Below are 17,204 nucleotides of genomic sequence, written 5' to 3' on the forward strand. Positions count from 1 at the left end.
GGTGAGCTTTTAAGCACAAAACCACGCTCATGCTCCAGGTTAATGTTGGTAAACACTATATTTCAAGTGGAATGAACCAAGAAAGACTCCAAGATGAAACCAAGCTTTGCAGCAGCAGGGAAAACAGCCTATGGACTGAACTCCAAGCAGCCTTGCAGAAGGGTTTCAATTCATTGCTACACAAAAGGCCTTTTAGTGCCACAGTCCTGCTGCAGCCTGGGTCCAGGTCTTGAGATAGGGAGGGTACTAAGAAATGAATGCCCCCAAATAGCTCCAGCTGTCTTTATACATCAAAAACAAGCATGTTTTTCTATACTAACAAGTCAGTTTTCCCATTCTCCGTTAACCTCCATAAGAAACAAATACATCGAATATATCCCCTTCCCCCCCCCCCCCGCCCCAACTTTCACATCAAAACAGCTTTAAACCAAAAGCAATACTTATCAGTTTGCTAGCTTGCCAAATGTTGAGCCAGGTACATCCTGTCTTTACAAAACTAAAAGGTGATTGACTTAGGCACACATTTTCAAGAACAACAATCTCCTCCAAAACTTATTTACAGAAATAGGGGTGATCTGCCTCCAATGCTGTCAATACTGAAGTAGAACAGCTACCAGGGTCTGAGGTGACAGCTGGCATCTCCAGACAAGAAACCTGAGAGGCAGCAGCTCCGAGAGAATTTGGAGGGAAGATATTCTGGGAAAAAATGGGTTTCTGGAAATGATCACATCTGTCCCATGCATGATTGTGTGACAAAGTGACACTAAAACCATCAAGAGCATCTTATGGCCGTGAAGAGTGTGCAGGCCAAGCACTCCCAGCAGTATTCTGCACTGTCCCCAAGTCCACTGGTCCTTGCCCAGTGAGACTGTCACCTCGGGCTTTGTACTCATATACTGGTTTGAAACTAGGCCACACAGCTCCCAACATTTTAGCAAATCAATTTCTGGATACCAGAACCTTTGATCCGATCTAGGAGTTGTCTGAAGGAGCTCATTACCTAAGCAATTCTCAGCCATTGTAATACTTCCTGGTTTGCCAGGAATATCTTGTGACTTAAATCATACAAATGTTTTGAACAGGAAAAGCAACACCATAAATCTTAGATAACAATCACTCATTATTTACAAAAGATTACTTCAAAGCCTAGGTGGCCATCACTCGGGGGTAAACGCATGCACAAGGGCTCTCCTCAGTTTCCCACTATATGTTGACATTTCAGGTAACACAATAGTTAGTCAGAAGCAGAATTACAGAAACCAAAAAAGGCAAGGTTAGTACATTTTAAGACTTTCCCAGAACTATACAGACTTTGATGGATTAGGTCTTTGTTTCATTTTGGCAGGTGGTGCTGTCTATGTGCTGAGTTTTACAGCCTGAATGGCACTTCCATTATGGAGTCAGTTGTGCAAAATTCTGAGGACCTGTTACATCCCCCACTGGTCTTAGTGAATGAGTCAAACCATGGATTCATCCTACTTTAGTGTAAGATGTAGGGCCCTGCTGTTAATACATTCAAAATTAGAATAAAGGCCAAGTCGGTGTTGATATTTAGTCATGGGGACTAAAAACAGACACTGGTACCAACGATGGCAAGATTTTTTCTAGTTAGTCCTTTTTTTGTTTGTTTGTTTTTTTGGGGGGGAGTTTTGTTTTTGAGACAGGGTTTCTCTGTAACTGCCTGACTGTCCTGGAATTTGCTCTGTAGACCAGGATGGCCTCAAACTCACAAAGATCCATCTGCCTCTGCTTTCTGTCAGCTGGCATGTGCCACCACACCCGGCATTAATTACTCTTGATCAATAGAAACAACAGATTTCTCCCTGAGCCATATATAGTTTCCTTTTTCTCATGAGATGCCTAAGCCTCTCCAATTTTGTAGAGCCATTTATGTAAGGGAATCTAACTTGTTTTAATACCCCCAGGTCCTGATCAGCCTGTCTACTTAGTTTGGAAAGCATCAGAAGAGGCAAATAGTCATACCCACCAAGTAGTCTCAGGGGCTTGATACTATTACTGTTATCCAGATGAATTAACCCATAAGGCAGGATAGCAAACATCAGAATAAGGGGAAGTGCTTAGGCTAAGTCCTCTGACATTAACCTGGGTCCTCTGGAAGACCAACCAGTGCTCTTAACTACTCAGGCCCCAGGAAGCCTCACTTTTATGATAAGAACCCATATTTTTATGGAAACTTTTGGTTTTGGCAACTAGGGGATCCAGCCATAGGGCATGCATAAAATTGTTTATTTGTTTTTCGAGACAGGGTTTCTCTGTGTAGCCCTGACACTCCTGGAACTCACTCTGTAGACCATAATGGCCTTGAATTCAGAGATTTCTTGCCTCTGCCTCCTGAGTGCTGGGATTACAGGTGTGCACCACTATTACCCAGCTAGACATGCATAGAATTGTACACTTTGTATTCCTATCTCAAAAGATAAACTCTCAAGTGTTTCCTTTCTCTTATACAACCAGACACTTAAAGTGGGCATCAGTGAACAAAGGTCTAGATAAATTATGGATTGTTGGATTCATATCCATAGTACAAAACACAAGACTAAGGAGGAGGTAGAGAATCAGGGAATGGAAGGGCCTGGGGCCCAATGAAACCTTCATTTCAATGGGTCCGTAGTCCAGAGACAACAGTGTCTGACTTTTGCTTTCTGATCTGGGTGTGGTGAATCCATGGTGTAAATCCAGCTATCTTCACTGCAGTAAGAGTGGAGAGAATCACCTTGTAGGGTCCTTTCCAAGTTAGTTCCAGCATCCCTTTGGCTACTCACTTGACCCAGACAGTACTACTGGACTGGAACAAGGGGAAACTGGTGGTGGACCCTGAGGTTTGGCTGGATCTTTCAGATGATCTTTATGGATGACTGAAAAGGGAACTGTAAGAGAGTTCTGCCAACTTCCTGGGAAGCAGTAGGGGAAGTCTTCCAAACAATTTCATAGAGAGTAAATACCTCCCTAATGGGGTGCAGGCAGCCCAAAGCAAAGGAAGGAGGCCTATCCATCCTTTCCTAGACTCTAATTAGAGGTTTGTTGAAATTGGGTGTTTTCTTCTTTTTTTATGTTTTGTTTGTTCTTTTTATCTGGCCAGAACTCTGAGGTCTATTTGTACAATGAAGTTTTAAAAGCTTTTAATTGAAAGGTTTTGGATGTGAAAGCCGGCCATTGTTGGACACCATTGTTAGGTGGAAGCCAAATCAGGGGACCAATTCCTGGAGGAGGAGCTTTTTAAGCTACTACTTGAGCCTTTTTAGTCCAGGTGGGGAACACTTCTTTCTGTCTGGAAAAGCTATCTATAAAAGCTAACAAGTATTTTATCTTCCCCCAGGAGGCAAGATCTCGGTGAAGTCAGTTTTCTTATAGTTCACCAGGGTATTTCATTTACACCCTTCCTGGGTAAGGGCTTTCTGTTTTTTATTCATTTGAGCACAGACCTGGCATCTGGCTGGGACATCTGCACCATGCTGCCCAGTCTCAGTCTAATATACTTTGGTCTGAGCAACTCAGAATGTTCTGTGGACCAGAGATGAGTATCTGGTTAATTACCAGAGTTCTGCCAGTTGTTTCTTTCCCTCTCATGTCCATCATCTGCCTATAGGTTTGAATTGTCTGTTTCTTCTTTACCATGGAGTCTCAGGAATCACTGGGTCATAGTATGTTATCAGAATATTAGTAGGCCCCATTGGTCTTAGGGCCATTTGTCAGGTAGCCATGTTAGCAGCTCAGCAGTGAAGGACAGAAATTTGCAGGGGAAGCCAAACAGCCTCTAGGAGGGCCAATATTTTTAATGTCTTTTTTCTCAGTGGTGAGAAGCCCTCTTTCTTTATAGATCATACCATGGACATACCCATGAGTAAAAGCATACTGACTGATTGTCCATGTACATGGTGGTAGCCTTTCCTCCCCACCTGAGAGCCTGGGTCATATCAATCAGTTCTGCTGTCTGGGCTGAGGTACCTGGCTTGAGACAATTTGTTTCAGTTACAGTAACTATTATAGCTCCCATGTACCTGGTTGTGGTGATATTTTGTTTATGATCTAACAAATAAACCTTGCCTGAAGATCAGAGTGCAGAGCTAAGCCACTAGTTAATAATACACACACTCCAGTTTCACAATGCAATGGTGTGGTAAATTCTGTTGTAAATTCCTCTGTTTATGTCTGAGCATTTTTCTTTTTTTCACTAGTATATCTTTCTAAGGCCTGCACCCTATCAATCCACTTATCATATTTAGCACAAAAAACCACCAAGGCTATTATTGATAAGATGCTAATTTCCATACTGACAGAACTTAGTATCCGTATTATATCAGTGTCAGTTAAATCATTTATCTTCTCATATTCTGCTTCTAACTTCAAGCTTTCTAAGGTAGCAGTATAGAGAGTCCTAGCCCCCTGCATTGTTATGTTTCCCAATGTTTTTTTTTTTATTCATTTAACTTTATTTTATGTGCATTGGTATGAAGGTATTTAATCCCCTGGAACTGGAGTTACAGACAGTTGTGAGCTGTCATGTGGTTGCTGGGTATTGAACCCGGGTCCTCTGGAAGAATAGCCAATGCTCTTAACTACTGAGCCATCTCTCCAGCCCCATATTTCCCATTCTTAATATAGAAAAAAAATTTATTTTCAATATTCTTTAGCTCTCTCCTACTCTTCTAGTGGATTCCCCAAATCTCTCACCAATCCTATGGACTTCTCCAGGCAAGTAGCAGTCAACTGCTAGCCTGGAGACATCCAGACAGCAGATGCAGCAGAGGCAGCTGGTGTTACCCCCTCCTTCCATGTGGTTTTACCACCGTTGGGTACCAATTGTGGTTTTAAGTTTTTTTATTATCTACAGTGGCTGTCCCTGGCTACACATGGTTCCTCATTACCACTTCCTGTCAGCTTCTTGCCGACTCATCCTCCCCTGCTTGAAGGTTAATTTTAATCAAACACATCTTTTAATTGTTAACAAAAGCAGTAGGAAAAAAATTCAATACACTTTAAAATAATACTCCCCAACAATAAACGGAAAGCCATCAATATCATAGTCTCTGATGAGAAGCAGACTTACCCAGCAAAACTTTGATGTCTCACCCTCTGTCAAAAGAAACCAACCCTCTAAGACTAGTCCAACACCAAGCTCCTATAATTGTTCAGCTAACCAGTTCAGCTGCCTTTGTCAACATTAAACAATACCAATGACCCTGGAAACAAAAGGGGAAATGCAGTCCATATTGCCTGGCTTGGAGGGACAAGTATTCTGGAGCCCTGCCAGTCACCTGAAATACAGCTCTCTTTCCTGTGATGAGAACTGGGTCCTCTGAGTTTGAGTCTTCCAGAGAAACTGGAATCCACTGTCTTGAACCTGAAAGATGCATCTTCATCCTCTCATTGGCAGGGGTGAGTCACCACATCTTTGCTTTAAATGGACAGACCCAGTGAGAGGTTACAGTGGGCATCATGTCTTAACCAGGTTACCAAAGGATTTAAAGACACTAAATAAGACTTCCTGCCCTTCTGTCAGAGGTTTCTTGAGAAAATAGATTATAAAAGGGCCACCGAGGGACTGCTGCAGAGTTACAGACCTTGGGCTACAAAATGTTTGCTAAAAATGGCCCATCTTTGTAGAAGGCTACCTATCCTGGCTACCAGCTACAGGGAGGCAAAAGGAGCCTGTCTCAGAGTAGGATTGCTGCCATCCTTTAGCTCCTAGCTCCAAAGACAGAGAGAGACAGGTTCAAGAGTTCCTTGATGCAGCTGGATATTGCTGCCTCTAGATACCACTTTTTGAAAATAGCAAATCCTCTATACACCAACACAAGGGGGCACTAAGCCCCTAATCTAGACTGAAACTAAATAAAAGACAAAAGGGGTTTTAGCCTAAACTTTGGGGCCATGTAAATGCCACAGAATGGCCCACTGTCTAAGAGCTGTGGTGGCTATTGCTAGTTTAATGAAAAAACAAAAACAAAACAAAACAAAACAAAAAACCCAAAACTAACAAGTTAACTCTGGGCCAAGATCTTATAGTCACAGCATCCCAGGACATGCCTGAGGCCCTCTGAGGGTTACCAAAGGCTGGCTGCTAATGGCTGTGTGACACACTACCAGGCCCTATTCCTAGCCCACCCTCGAGGTCAATTTGAGAAACCCACTGCCATTAATTCAGCTACTCTCTTGCCTGGTGACACAGGTGCTCAACTATGACTGTCAGGGGATGAAACCAGGTGTAGCTCGAATAATAAAAACCCAAAGACAGATACTGGGATTAAAGCTAAAGATCAGAGAAGCAAAGCAGCTAGCCACTAGCTTACTTCTAACTCAGATGGAAATCCTGTGTCCACCAATCCTGATTGAATCTGACTGCACCTATCTCCTCCCGCCTTATATTTATGTTCTGGTACTGGGATTAAAGTCGTGTCATCCCAAGTCCTGGAATCAAAGGTATGAGCTCTGTTTCTCTTTTAGACAGATTTATTCTCATGTAGCCCAGGGTGGCCTTGAACTCACAGAGATCCATCTGCCTCTGTCTCCCGAGTGCTGGGATTAAAGGCGTGCATCACCAGCACCCAGCATAAAGTTATTTTTAAGATCATATTCTTCTGCCTCATCGGTGTTGGGAGGTGGGGGGAGGCTGCTGCAAGGTCTCTGGGGCTTCTGTGGGTGGGGGTGGGGCTTGAGGTGTGTCACTTGGGGCTAGGGCCATCCAGTCTGGAGCAAGTAGACAGAGAAACAGATTTAAACAATACCTACCCATCAATCCTTCCCTAAAGAAAGTACTAGAAAGAAAACAAGGAAGGTAGCTACACCCACAAAAACACAGGCAATAGATAATCCCACACCAGCAAAACCCAAAGAAGGGAAACACACACACACACACACACACACACACTATCATCACCACCACCAACAAAAATAACAGTGAAAGATTTTAGTTTGCTGAGAGAAAAAGTTTTAAAAGATTTTAGTTCACAGAGAGAAAAAGCTTCCCACAGGCCTTGGCCCATTACAAGGGGGTTGGCCCCAACCCCGGGCACGTCCTATGGTTTAGACGGGGGCAATCGCCAAGACAACCCTCTTTGGGTCACACCTGGCTGGCCAACAGACAATCAAGGACCTTCCAGGGTACGTTCTATGGTTTTTCCTTTGTAGAAAAGCAGGTCACACCTGGGTGACCACTCTAACATGAGATCATACTTTGTAATCAATCACTTTGTGCCCATTGCCTGTATGCTGATCTGCGGTTTTTTCCTATATAAGGAGCCTGTAACCCTTGCTGGGGTGTGCAGCTTTCCCGATATTGCTGACACCCGAATGTCAATTCGTTCAATAAACCTTCTTGCTTTTGCAGCTCTTGGTCTGGTTTCTGAGTCTCGGGGGCTCCTCGGGATCCCGAGGCCCTTAGGGGTCTGGGGGGTCTTTCAACAGGAACAAGCAATCACTGGTCATTAGTATCTCTTATTATCAATAGACTCAATTAACTTAAAAAGACACAGGCTAACAGATTGGACATGAAAACAGATCCATCCTTCTGCTGCATACAAGAAACACACCTCAACTTCAAAAAAAGACATTAACTCAGAGTAAAGGGTTAAGAAAAGATTTTCCAGTCAAATGTACCTAAGAAACAAGCAGGTATAGCTATCCTAATATCTAACAAAATAGACTTCAAACTAAAAGCAATCGAAAGAGATGAAGAAGGGCATTTCATACTTGTCCCTAGAAAAAAATCCATCAAGATAAAGTCTCAATTCTGAACATCTATGCCCCAAATACAAGGATACCTTCATTTGTAAAAGAAACATTACTAAAGCTTAAATCACACATAAAACCCCAAACACTAATAGTGGAAGACTTTAACACCCACTTTCATCACTGGACAGGTCTACCAGACAGAAACTTAAAAGGGAAATAAAGGAATTAACAGATGTTATGACTCAAATGGATTTAACAGACATCTATAGAACATTATACCCAAACAAAAGAATATACCTTCTTCTCAGCACCTCATGGAACCATGTCTAAAATCAAATACTGAGTATGTTGTACATACTCAGTAACAAAGCAAACCTCAACAGATACCAAAAAAATGGAATAACCCCCTGTATCTTATCTGATCACCATGGTTTAAAGTTGGAATTCAAGCTCACAAACTCATGAACATTGAACAATGCTCAACTTCACCACCACTAGGTCAAGGAAAAAATAAAGAAAGAAATTAAAGACTTCCTAGAATCCAGTGAAAATGAAGACACAACATACCCAAACTTATGTAACACTTTGAAAGCAGTGCTAAAAGTAAAGTTCATAGCACTAAGTACCTACATAAAGAACATGGAGAAACTTCACACTAGCAACAGCACATCTGAATGCTCTAAAACAAAAAAGAAGCAAACTCACACAGGATTAGTAGAGGAGATAAAATAATTAAAATTTGGGCTGAAATAAATAAGATAGAAACAAAGAAAACAATACAAAGAATAAATGACACAAAGAGTTGGTTCTTTGAGGAAATCAACAAGATAGACAAACCTTTCTCCAAACTAATCAAAAGGCAGTGAGAAAATATCCAAATTAACAAAATCAGAAATCAAAAGGGGGATATAACAACAAGCACTGGGGAAATCCAGAGAATCCTCAGGTCATACTTCAAAAACCTGTACTCCACAAAATTAAAAAATTAAAAGGAAATGGACAATTTTCTAGATAGGGACCACATACCAAAATTAAATCAAGACTAGATAAACTATTTAAATAGACCTACAACCCCTAAGGAAATAGAAACAGTCATCAAAAATCTCCCAACCAAAGATAAGGTCCTGGGACAGATGGTTTCAGGGCAGAATCCTATGAGAATTTAAAAGAAGAGTTAATATCAGTACTCCTCAAATTGTTTCACACAATAAAACTGTGGTGATATATATTTATTATTAAAGCTTGCCTGAGAATTCAAAAAGCAAAGTCAGCCACAAGCTATAGAGTTCAGTAGGTGGTGGCACATACCTTTAATCCCAGGATTCAAAAGATAAAGGCAGATGGATTTCTCTGAGTTCAAGTCCACCCAGGAGTACATTAGAGTGAATCAGTCTAAAAAAGAATTAGAGTTCACACATTTAATTCCAGGACTCATGAGAGGAATATAAGACAGGAGCAAGGTCTCAGTATCAGTCATTCATTCTCTAGCCACACTGAGGATAGGAAGACATTCAGTCTCAGGATTCTCCAGCCATGCTTCGGAAAGGCAGCAGGATCAGGCCTTTCAACCTGAGGTAATGGTAAGAGCTAGTGCCTGGCTACTTTGCTTTCCTAATCTTCAGTTTGAAGCTTGATTCCCAATATCTATCTCTGGGTCATTTATTTATTATGTTACAAGAAAAAGAAGGAACACTGCCAAACTGTTTTTCAAGACCACAATTACACTCATACCCAAACCACACACAGACACAACTAAGAAAGAAAATTATAGACCAATCTCCATCATGAATGTTGACGCAAAAATACTCAATAAAATACAGGCAAACTGCATACAAAAACATATCAGAAAAAGCATCCACCATGATCAAGTAGGCTTCATCCAAGAGATGCAGGGATGGTTCAACATATGAAAATTTGTCAGTGTAATCCACCATATAAACAAACTAAAAGAAAGAAACACACGATCATCTCATTAGATGCTGAAAAAGGCTTCCACAAATTTAACACCCCTTCATGATAAAGGTCTTGGAGAGATCAGGTATAACAGAAACATACCTAAATATAATAAAGGCAATATACAGCAAGCCAACGGTCAACATCAAAATAAATGGAGAATAAACTCAAAGGGATTCCACTAAAATTAGGAACAAGACAAGGCTGTCCACGCTCTCCATATCTATTTAATATAGTACTTGAAGTTCTAGGTAGAGCAATAAGACAACAAAAGGAGATCAAAGGGATCCAAATTGTAAAGAAATCATTCAAACTTTTGCTATTTACAAATGATATGATAGGTAGGATCAACATAGTAAAAATGGCAATCTTACCAAAAGCAATCTACAGATTCAATGCAATTCGCATCAAAATCCCAGCACAATTCTTCATAGACCTTGAGAGAACAATACTTAACATTATATGGAAGAACACAAAACCCAGCCAAAACAACACTGTGCAATAAAGGAACTTGCAGAGGCATCACCATCCCTGACTCCAGACTTTATTATAGAGCTATAGTCCTGAATACAGCTTGTTATTGGCACAAAAATAGACACGTAGACCAATGGGATCAGACTGAAAACCCTGAAATTAATTCACACACCTATGAACACCTGATGTTTTTACAAAGAAGCTACAATTATACAATGGAGAAAAGAAAGCATCTTCAACAAATGGTGCTGGCATAACAGGATGTTGACATGTAGAAGATTGCAGATAGATCCATATCTATTGCCATGCACAAAACTTAAGTCCAAATGGATCAAAGACCTCATAAATTCAGTCACACTGAATCTCTTAGAAAAGTGGGAAGTAGCCGTCAATGAATTGACACAGGAGATCGCTTCCTGAACATAATATCAGTAGCACAGACACTGAGATCAACAATTAATAAATGGGACCTCTTGAAACTGAGAAGCTTCTGTAAGGCAAAGGACACAGTCAACAAGACAAAACAGCAGCCTAAAGAATGGGAAAAGATCTTCACCAACCCCACATCTGACAGAGGGCTGATCTCCAAAATATACAAACTCAAGAACCTAGTCTCCAAAACACCAAGTAATCCAATTAAAATATGGGGTACAGAACTAAATAGACAATTCTCAATAGAGGGGTCTAAAGTGGCTGAAAGACACATAAGAAAGTGTTCAACACCCTTAGCCATCAGGGAAATGCAAATCAAAACAACATTGAGATACCATCTTACTCCTGTCAGAATGGCTAGAATTAAAAACAAAAACAAAAACAAAAACAAAAAAAACACCATCGACAGTTTATGCTGGAGAGGATGCGGAGAAAGGGGAAACCTGCACTGCTGGTGGGAGTGTAAACTTGTATAGTCACTTTGGAAATCAGTATGGTAGTTTCTCAGGAAAATGGGAATCAGTCTACCTCAAGTTCCAGCAATTCCATTCTTGCTCATATACCCAAAAGATGCACATTCATACCACAAGGACAGCTTATAACTATGTTCATATCGGCACTATTTGTAATAGCCAGACCCTGGAAGTGACCTAGATGCTCCTCAACTGAAGAATGGATGGAATCCAGTTGCAGAGAGAGAAAGAGGAGTGATGAGCAAAGGGGTCAAGACTAGACTGGAGAAACCCACAGAAAAAGCTGGCCTGAACAAGCGGGAGCTCATGGACCTCAGACCGATAGCTGGGAAACCAGCATAGAACTGATCCAGACCCCCTGAATGAGGATGTCAGTTTGGAGGTCTGGACAATCTATGGGGTCACTGGTAGTGGATCAGTATTTACGACTAGTACACAAATGGACTTTCGGAGCCCTCTCCACATAGAGGGATACTTTCTCAGCCTAGACACAATGTGGAGAGCCTAGGCTCTGCTCCAAATGACGACAGACTTTGAAGATCCCCCATGGAAGGCCTCACCCTCCCTGGGGAGCAGAAAGGGGATGAGGTAGGGGGTTAATAGGGATGGGGAGGAGGGGAGGGAAACTGAGATTGACATGTAAAAGAAGCTTGTTTCTAATTTAAATTTTTAAAAAAGGGAAAAAAGAAAATGTGGTACATTTGTACAATGGAGTACTACTACTCAGCAGAAAAAAAAATGTAATCTTGAAATTTGCAGGCAAATGGATGGAACTAGAAGAAACCATCCTGAGTGAGGTAACCCAGTCACAAAAAGACAAGCATGGTATGTTCTCACTCATATATGGATTTTAGACATAGATCAAAGGATTACCAGCCTACAACCCACACCACCAGAGAAAGTGGGAAACAAGGAGGACTCTAAGAGAGACATATGTGGTCCCCAGAGAAGGTTAAAGGGACAAGATCTCCTGAGCAAATTGGGAGCACGGCAGGAGGGGGGAAGGAGGTAGGAGAAAGAGGAGGAGGAGGAGGGGGGATCAGGAAGGTTGAGTTGAGGGAAGAACAGAGAAGGAGAGCAAAAAAAAAAAAGATACCTTAATAGAGGGAGCTGTTATGGGCTTAACAAGAAATCTGGCACTATGGAAATCTCCAGGGATCCATAACGATGACCCCAACTAAAAAACTAAGCAATAGTGGAGAGGCTACCTTAAATGTCCTTCCTTCCCCTATAATGAGACTGATGACTACCTAAAATGCCATCCTAGAGCCTTCATCCAGTAGCTGATGGAAGCAGAAGCAGAGATCCACAGCTAAGCACTGAGCTGAACTCCTGGAATCCAGATGCAGAGGGGGAGGAGTGATGAGCAAAAGGGCCAAGACCATGCAGGGGAAACCCACAGAAACAGGTGACCTGGACAAAGGGGAACTCATGGATCTCAGTCTGACAGTTGGGGAACCCACATAGGACCGAATCAGGCCCCCTGAATGTGTGTGTCAGTTGTGGGGCTTTGGCACCTAAGGCCTAGGGAGCATTTGGAAAGGGGGATGGAAAGATTCTAAGAGCCAGAGGATCAGGGAGTTTGCTGTGAGATTGTGTCTCCTAGAAATGTCAGAAGCTACACCCATAAAGCCCCCCCCCCCCCCCCGACAGGTTTGTCTCTGTAGCTTTGAATCCTGTCCTAGAACTAGCTGTGTAGCCCAGGCTGTCCTCATACTCACAGAGATCCGCCTGCCTCTGCCTCCTGAGTGCTGGGACTAAAGGTGTGCACCACCACGGCTTAGTTCACCCATGAAGTCTTACCAACATGACTATCCAAATATAAGCCAAACAAGGATATTGCCAATAGACATGCCAATGTAGATGGGGGAAAGCCACGAGGCCTCAACCCTACACAAGAACTACAGGCAACCAAGGAATGCTGAGAGGGGTTACCCAAGACCAAGTAGTAATCCTTAAAACACACATACAAGTAACATTGTACAGACTAAGCCTGTTATATTTAGAAATACATGCATGCATGTAACAATAATTAGTGAAACAAAGAGGCCATGAATTTGAAAGAGAGCAAGGAAGGGTTTCAAAATATATATTGGTTGGATTATTCCAGCAGCGTTTGCAATCAAATGTCTGTTAGCAGCTGGGCTATTTCCTCAGCAGTCAATTCAAAGACAACACAATAACATACAGTATCCAGGCTTTCTGTATATTTTCTATCTTTATGTGGCTTTTTTATTATTCTATTTCTTTTTCTTTTTTTCTTTCTTTTTTTTTTTTTTGCTTTTTGAGACAGGGTTTCTCTGTGTATTTTTTGTCTGTCCTGGAACTCACTCTGTAGACCAGGCTAGCCTTGAAATCACAGAGATCTGTCTGATTCTCCCTCCTGAGTGCAGGGATTAAAGGCGTGCACCACCACCTTCCAGCTATTCTATTTCTTTTCTAAGTACTATATCTTTTTTTTTCTCTCCCAAGCATACATATATTTTTAAATACACTGTAAACCCTTGAGAGGTTTTTCTTCAACTGAATCAGTCTTTAACATATATCTCTATCTTTTCCTGACCACCTGAGTCTTATCTGCTAAACAGCATGGCCAAAATTAAAGTATCGGCTTACCCTAACCTATTCCTTGGCTTTCTGAGAGTAGCTTCATGGTGGAGTACCAGTGGGAGCCATGCTTATTGTCACAATTCTGTAGAATTTCTAGGTCCCTGTCACCACTAAGAAGCATGCTGCCGGCTGCTTATAAACACCATTTAATTGTTTGGTGCTTTTTGCTGTTAACGTTGAGTCAGGAAGCCTCTCTTAAAGGAGCTGAGCCTCTGCTTGCCTCTAGCATACAGAGTCCACACAGGAAAATGCTGCTACTAAGAAGCTGTGCTTGTCTGTGTTCTTCTGTTTAGAATCACTTTCTAAGCTTTTTCGTCAGGTTGTATAGATTCCAGGAGTTCAGTTCAGTGTTTAGCTGTGGGTGTCTGCCTCTGCTTCCATTAGCTACTGGATGAAGGCTCTAGGATGGCATGTAAGTTAGTCATCAATTTCATTATTGGGGAAGGGCATTTAAGGTAACCTCTCACTATTGCTTAGATTCTTAGTTGGGGTCATCCTTGTAGATTTTTGGACATTTCCCTGTGCCAGATTTCTCTTTAAACCTATAATGTCTCCCTCTATTATGGTATCTCTTATCTTGCTCTCCTCTATTCTTCCCCCAACTCAACCTTCCTGCCCCCTCATGTCTTCCCCTGACCTCCTCTTCTCCCCTTTTCTTTCTCCCAGCTTCCTCTCCACTCCCCCCATTCTCCCAATTTGCTAAGGAGATCTTGTCCCTTTGCCCTTCTCCAGGGGGCCATGTATGTCTCTCTTAGGGTCCTCGTTTCCTAGCTTCTTTGGCAGTGTGTATTGTAGGCTGGTAATCCTTTGTTCTATATCTAAAATCCATATATGAGTGAGTACATACCATGTTTGTCTTTTAGTGACTGGGTTACCTCACTCAGGATGGTTTCTTCTAGTTCCATCCATTTGCCTGAGAATTTCAAGATGTCATTGCTTTTTTTTTCTGCTGAGTAGTACTCCATTGTGTAAATGTACCACAATGTACCATTTTCTCTATCCATTCTTCAGTTGAGGAGCATCTAGTTTGCTTCCAGGTTCTGGCTATTACAAATAATGCTGTTATGAACATAGTTGAACAGATGTCCTTGTTGTATGAATGTGCATCTTTTGGGTATATACCCAAGAGTTGAATTGCTGGATCAGAAGGTAGACTGGTTCCCAATTTCCTGAGGAATCGCCATACTGATTTCCAAAGTGGCTGTATGAGTTGGCACTCCCACAAGCAGTTGAGGAGTGTTCCCCTTTCTCCACATCCTCTCCAGTACAAACTGTCATTGGTGTTTTTTATTTTAGCCATTCTGACAGGAGTAAGATATGTCTGAGTTGTTTTGATTTGCACTTCCATGATGGCTAAGGATGTTGAGCACTTTCTTAAGTGTCTGTCAGCCACTTTAGACTCCTCTATTGAGAATTCTCTATTTAGTTCTGTACCCCACTTTTTAATTAGATTGTTTGGTGTTTTGGTGACTAGATTCTTGAGTTCACTGTAAATCTTGGAGATCAGCCCTCTGTCAGATGTTGGGTTGGTGAATATCTTTTCCCATTCCATGAGCTAACGTTTTGTCTTGTTGACTGTTCTTTGCCTTACAGAACCTTCTCAGTTTCAGGATATCCCATTTATTAATTGTTGATCTCAGTGTCTGTGTTACTGGTGCTATGTTCAGGAAGCCATCTCCTGTACCAATTCGTTTGAGAATACCTCCCACTTTCTCTTCTAATAGGTTCAGTGTGGCTGGATTTTTGTTGAGGTCTTTGATCCATTGGGACTTAAGTTTTGTGCATGGTGATAGATATGGATCTATCTGCAGTCTTTTACATGTCAGCATCTAGTTATGCTAGCACCATTTGCTGAAGATGCTTTCTTTATTCCATTGTATAACTTTAGCTTCTTTGTCAAAAATCAGGTGTTCGTAGGTGTGTGGGTTAATATCAGGTTTTTCAATTAGATTCCATTGGTCTATGTGTCTATTTTTGTGTCAATACCAAGCTGGTTTCAGGACTATAGCTCTATAATAGAGCCTGAAGTCAAGGATGAAAATTAAATGTTAAACATTCAATTGCATCTATTATTTTTTCTGTTTTGGATTAGCTATTTGGTAATTATTTTGACCTACTAAAGAACTACTACTACTAAAGAACTGAGCCAGGCAGTTCTTTCTTCATCCCTGGCCAGCTCTGGCTTCTGTTGCTTCCAGCAAAGGGCTCCATTTAGAGAGCCTTGGAGTTAATGCATGCATATGTTAAGACTGAGTTATTCTAGATCTATTAAGACAGGATCTGTGTTTGATTCAGTTTGTATTTCATTTTGGATGCTTTAGACTCATATCCTTGTGGGGAAAAGGAGAGAATAGCTACGAATGTAATACTACTTGATAGGAAAGGACTAATTGTAGGAGTAGGTTTTGTTTATATGAAAATCAGCAATAAACGGAAGAGTTTTGTCAAGATGGACAAAACTCATGTTGGCCAGAAGAGGAAGAAAGCATTCTAAACAGTAGTACATTTTAGAAAATCCCCTATCAAATGTGATTGTCAGGCCTTGGTCTTTTGTCATAGGTACATTAACAAGATTTATAAAAACCTGATATTAGGGCTAGTGAGATGGTTCCAAAAGACTGGGGTTCAATTTCCAGGACCTGGGTTCAGTTCCCAGCACCCATGTGGCAGCTCATGACTCTGTAACTCAAGTTCCAGGGAATCCAACTCTCCCACACAGACATACATGCATGCAAGTCAAATACCAACATACATAATAGATAAATAAATATATAGATCCCTGATATTTGACCATATTCTACAGGCCTTGTTTATCCATAAATCCACAGGTGAAGATCTCACTTGCTGGGTGGCAGTGGCCCATGCCTTTAATACCAGGCAGAGGCAGGCAGATCTGTAAGTTTAATGCCAGCCTGGTCTACGGAGTGAGTTCCAGGGCAAGCTCCCAAGCTACACAGAGAAACCCTGCCTCGAACTCCACTCCCTAAAGAAAATGTAATGAGTCACTAAAAGGCAGCAGACAGGTTAATGAAAGCACAGCACTTATCTGATCTAGTGATAAGTGGGTTCCACCTGTGGCAGGACGAGGACCACGAGGCCAGCAGGGGACAGGCGGTAGATGCGGGGTTGAACTGCTCCCAAACTGTGCTCTCCCACCCCCGCCAGTGTCCACCTTTGCTCCCACTGCCCCTTCAACACCTCCAGACTCCTCCTACTCCCGCCCGAAGCCCTTCTGCTCACCCTCAGGTTCCAACCACCCCTCTATGGCTTCCTTTGCTTCCCTAATCCAGGGCTCCAGCCACAGTTCCTCAATCTGCTCGTTTGCCTCCTCAACTCCAGGAGCAGCGGGCTCCTTAGGTCCTCCCTTCCTTCCTTGACCTCCAGGCCCCGCCTCCTGCCCCTTAACCCTCCCGAGGCCCTGCCCCTCTCCCTAGCCCCCCCTCTTCCGCCCTTGCTTCCCCCCAGGCCCCGCCTCTTCTCTCTCAGCCTGCCCTGCCCACCCGTCCTCCTCCCAGGCCCCGCCCCCACAGCTTCAGCCCGCCCTCATCCCCAGGCCCCGCCCCCTCCTGG

Source organism: Cricetulus griseus, chromosome 2 (assembly GCF_003668045.3).
Source record: "Cricetulus griseus strain 17A/GY chromosome 2, alternate assembly CriGri-PICRH-1.0, whole genome shotgun sequence".
Classification (NCBI taxonomy): Eukaryota; Metazoa; Chordata; class Mammalia; order Rodentia; family Cricetidae; genus Cricetulus; species Cricetulus griseus.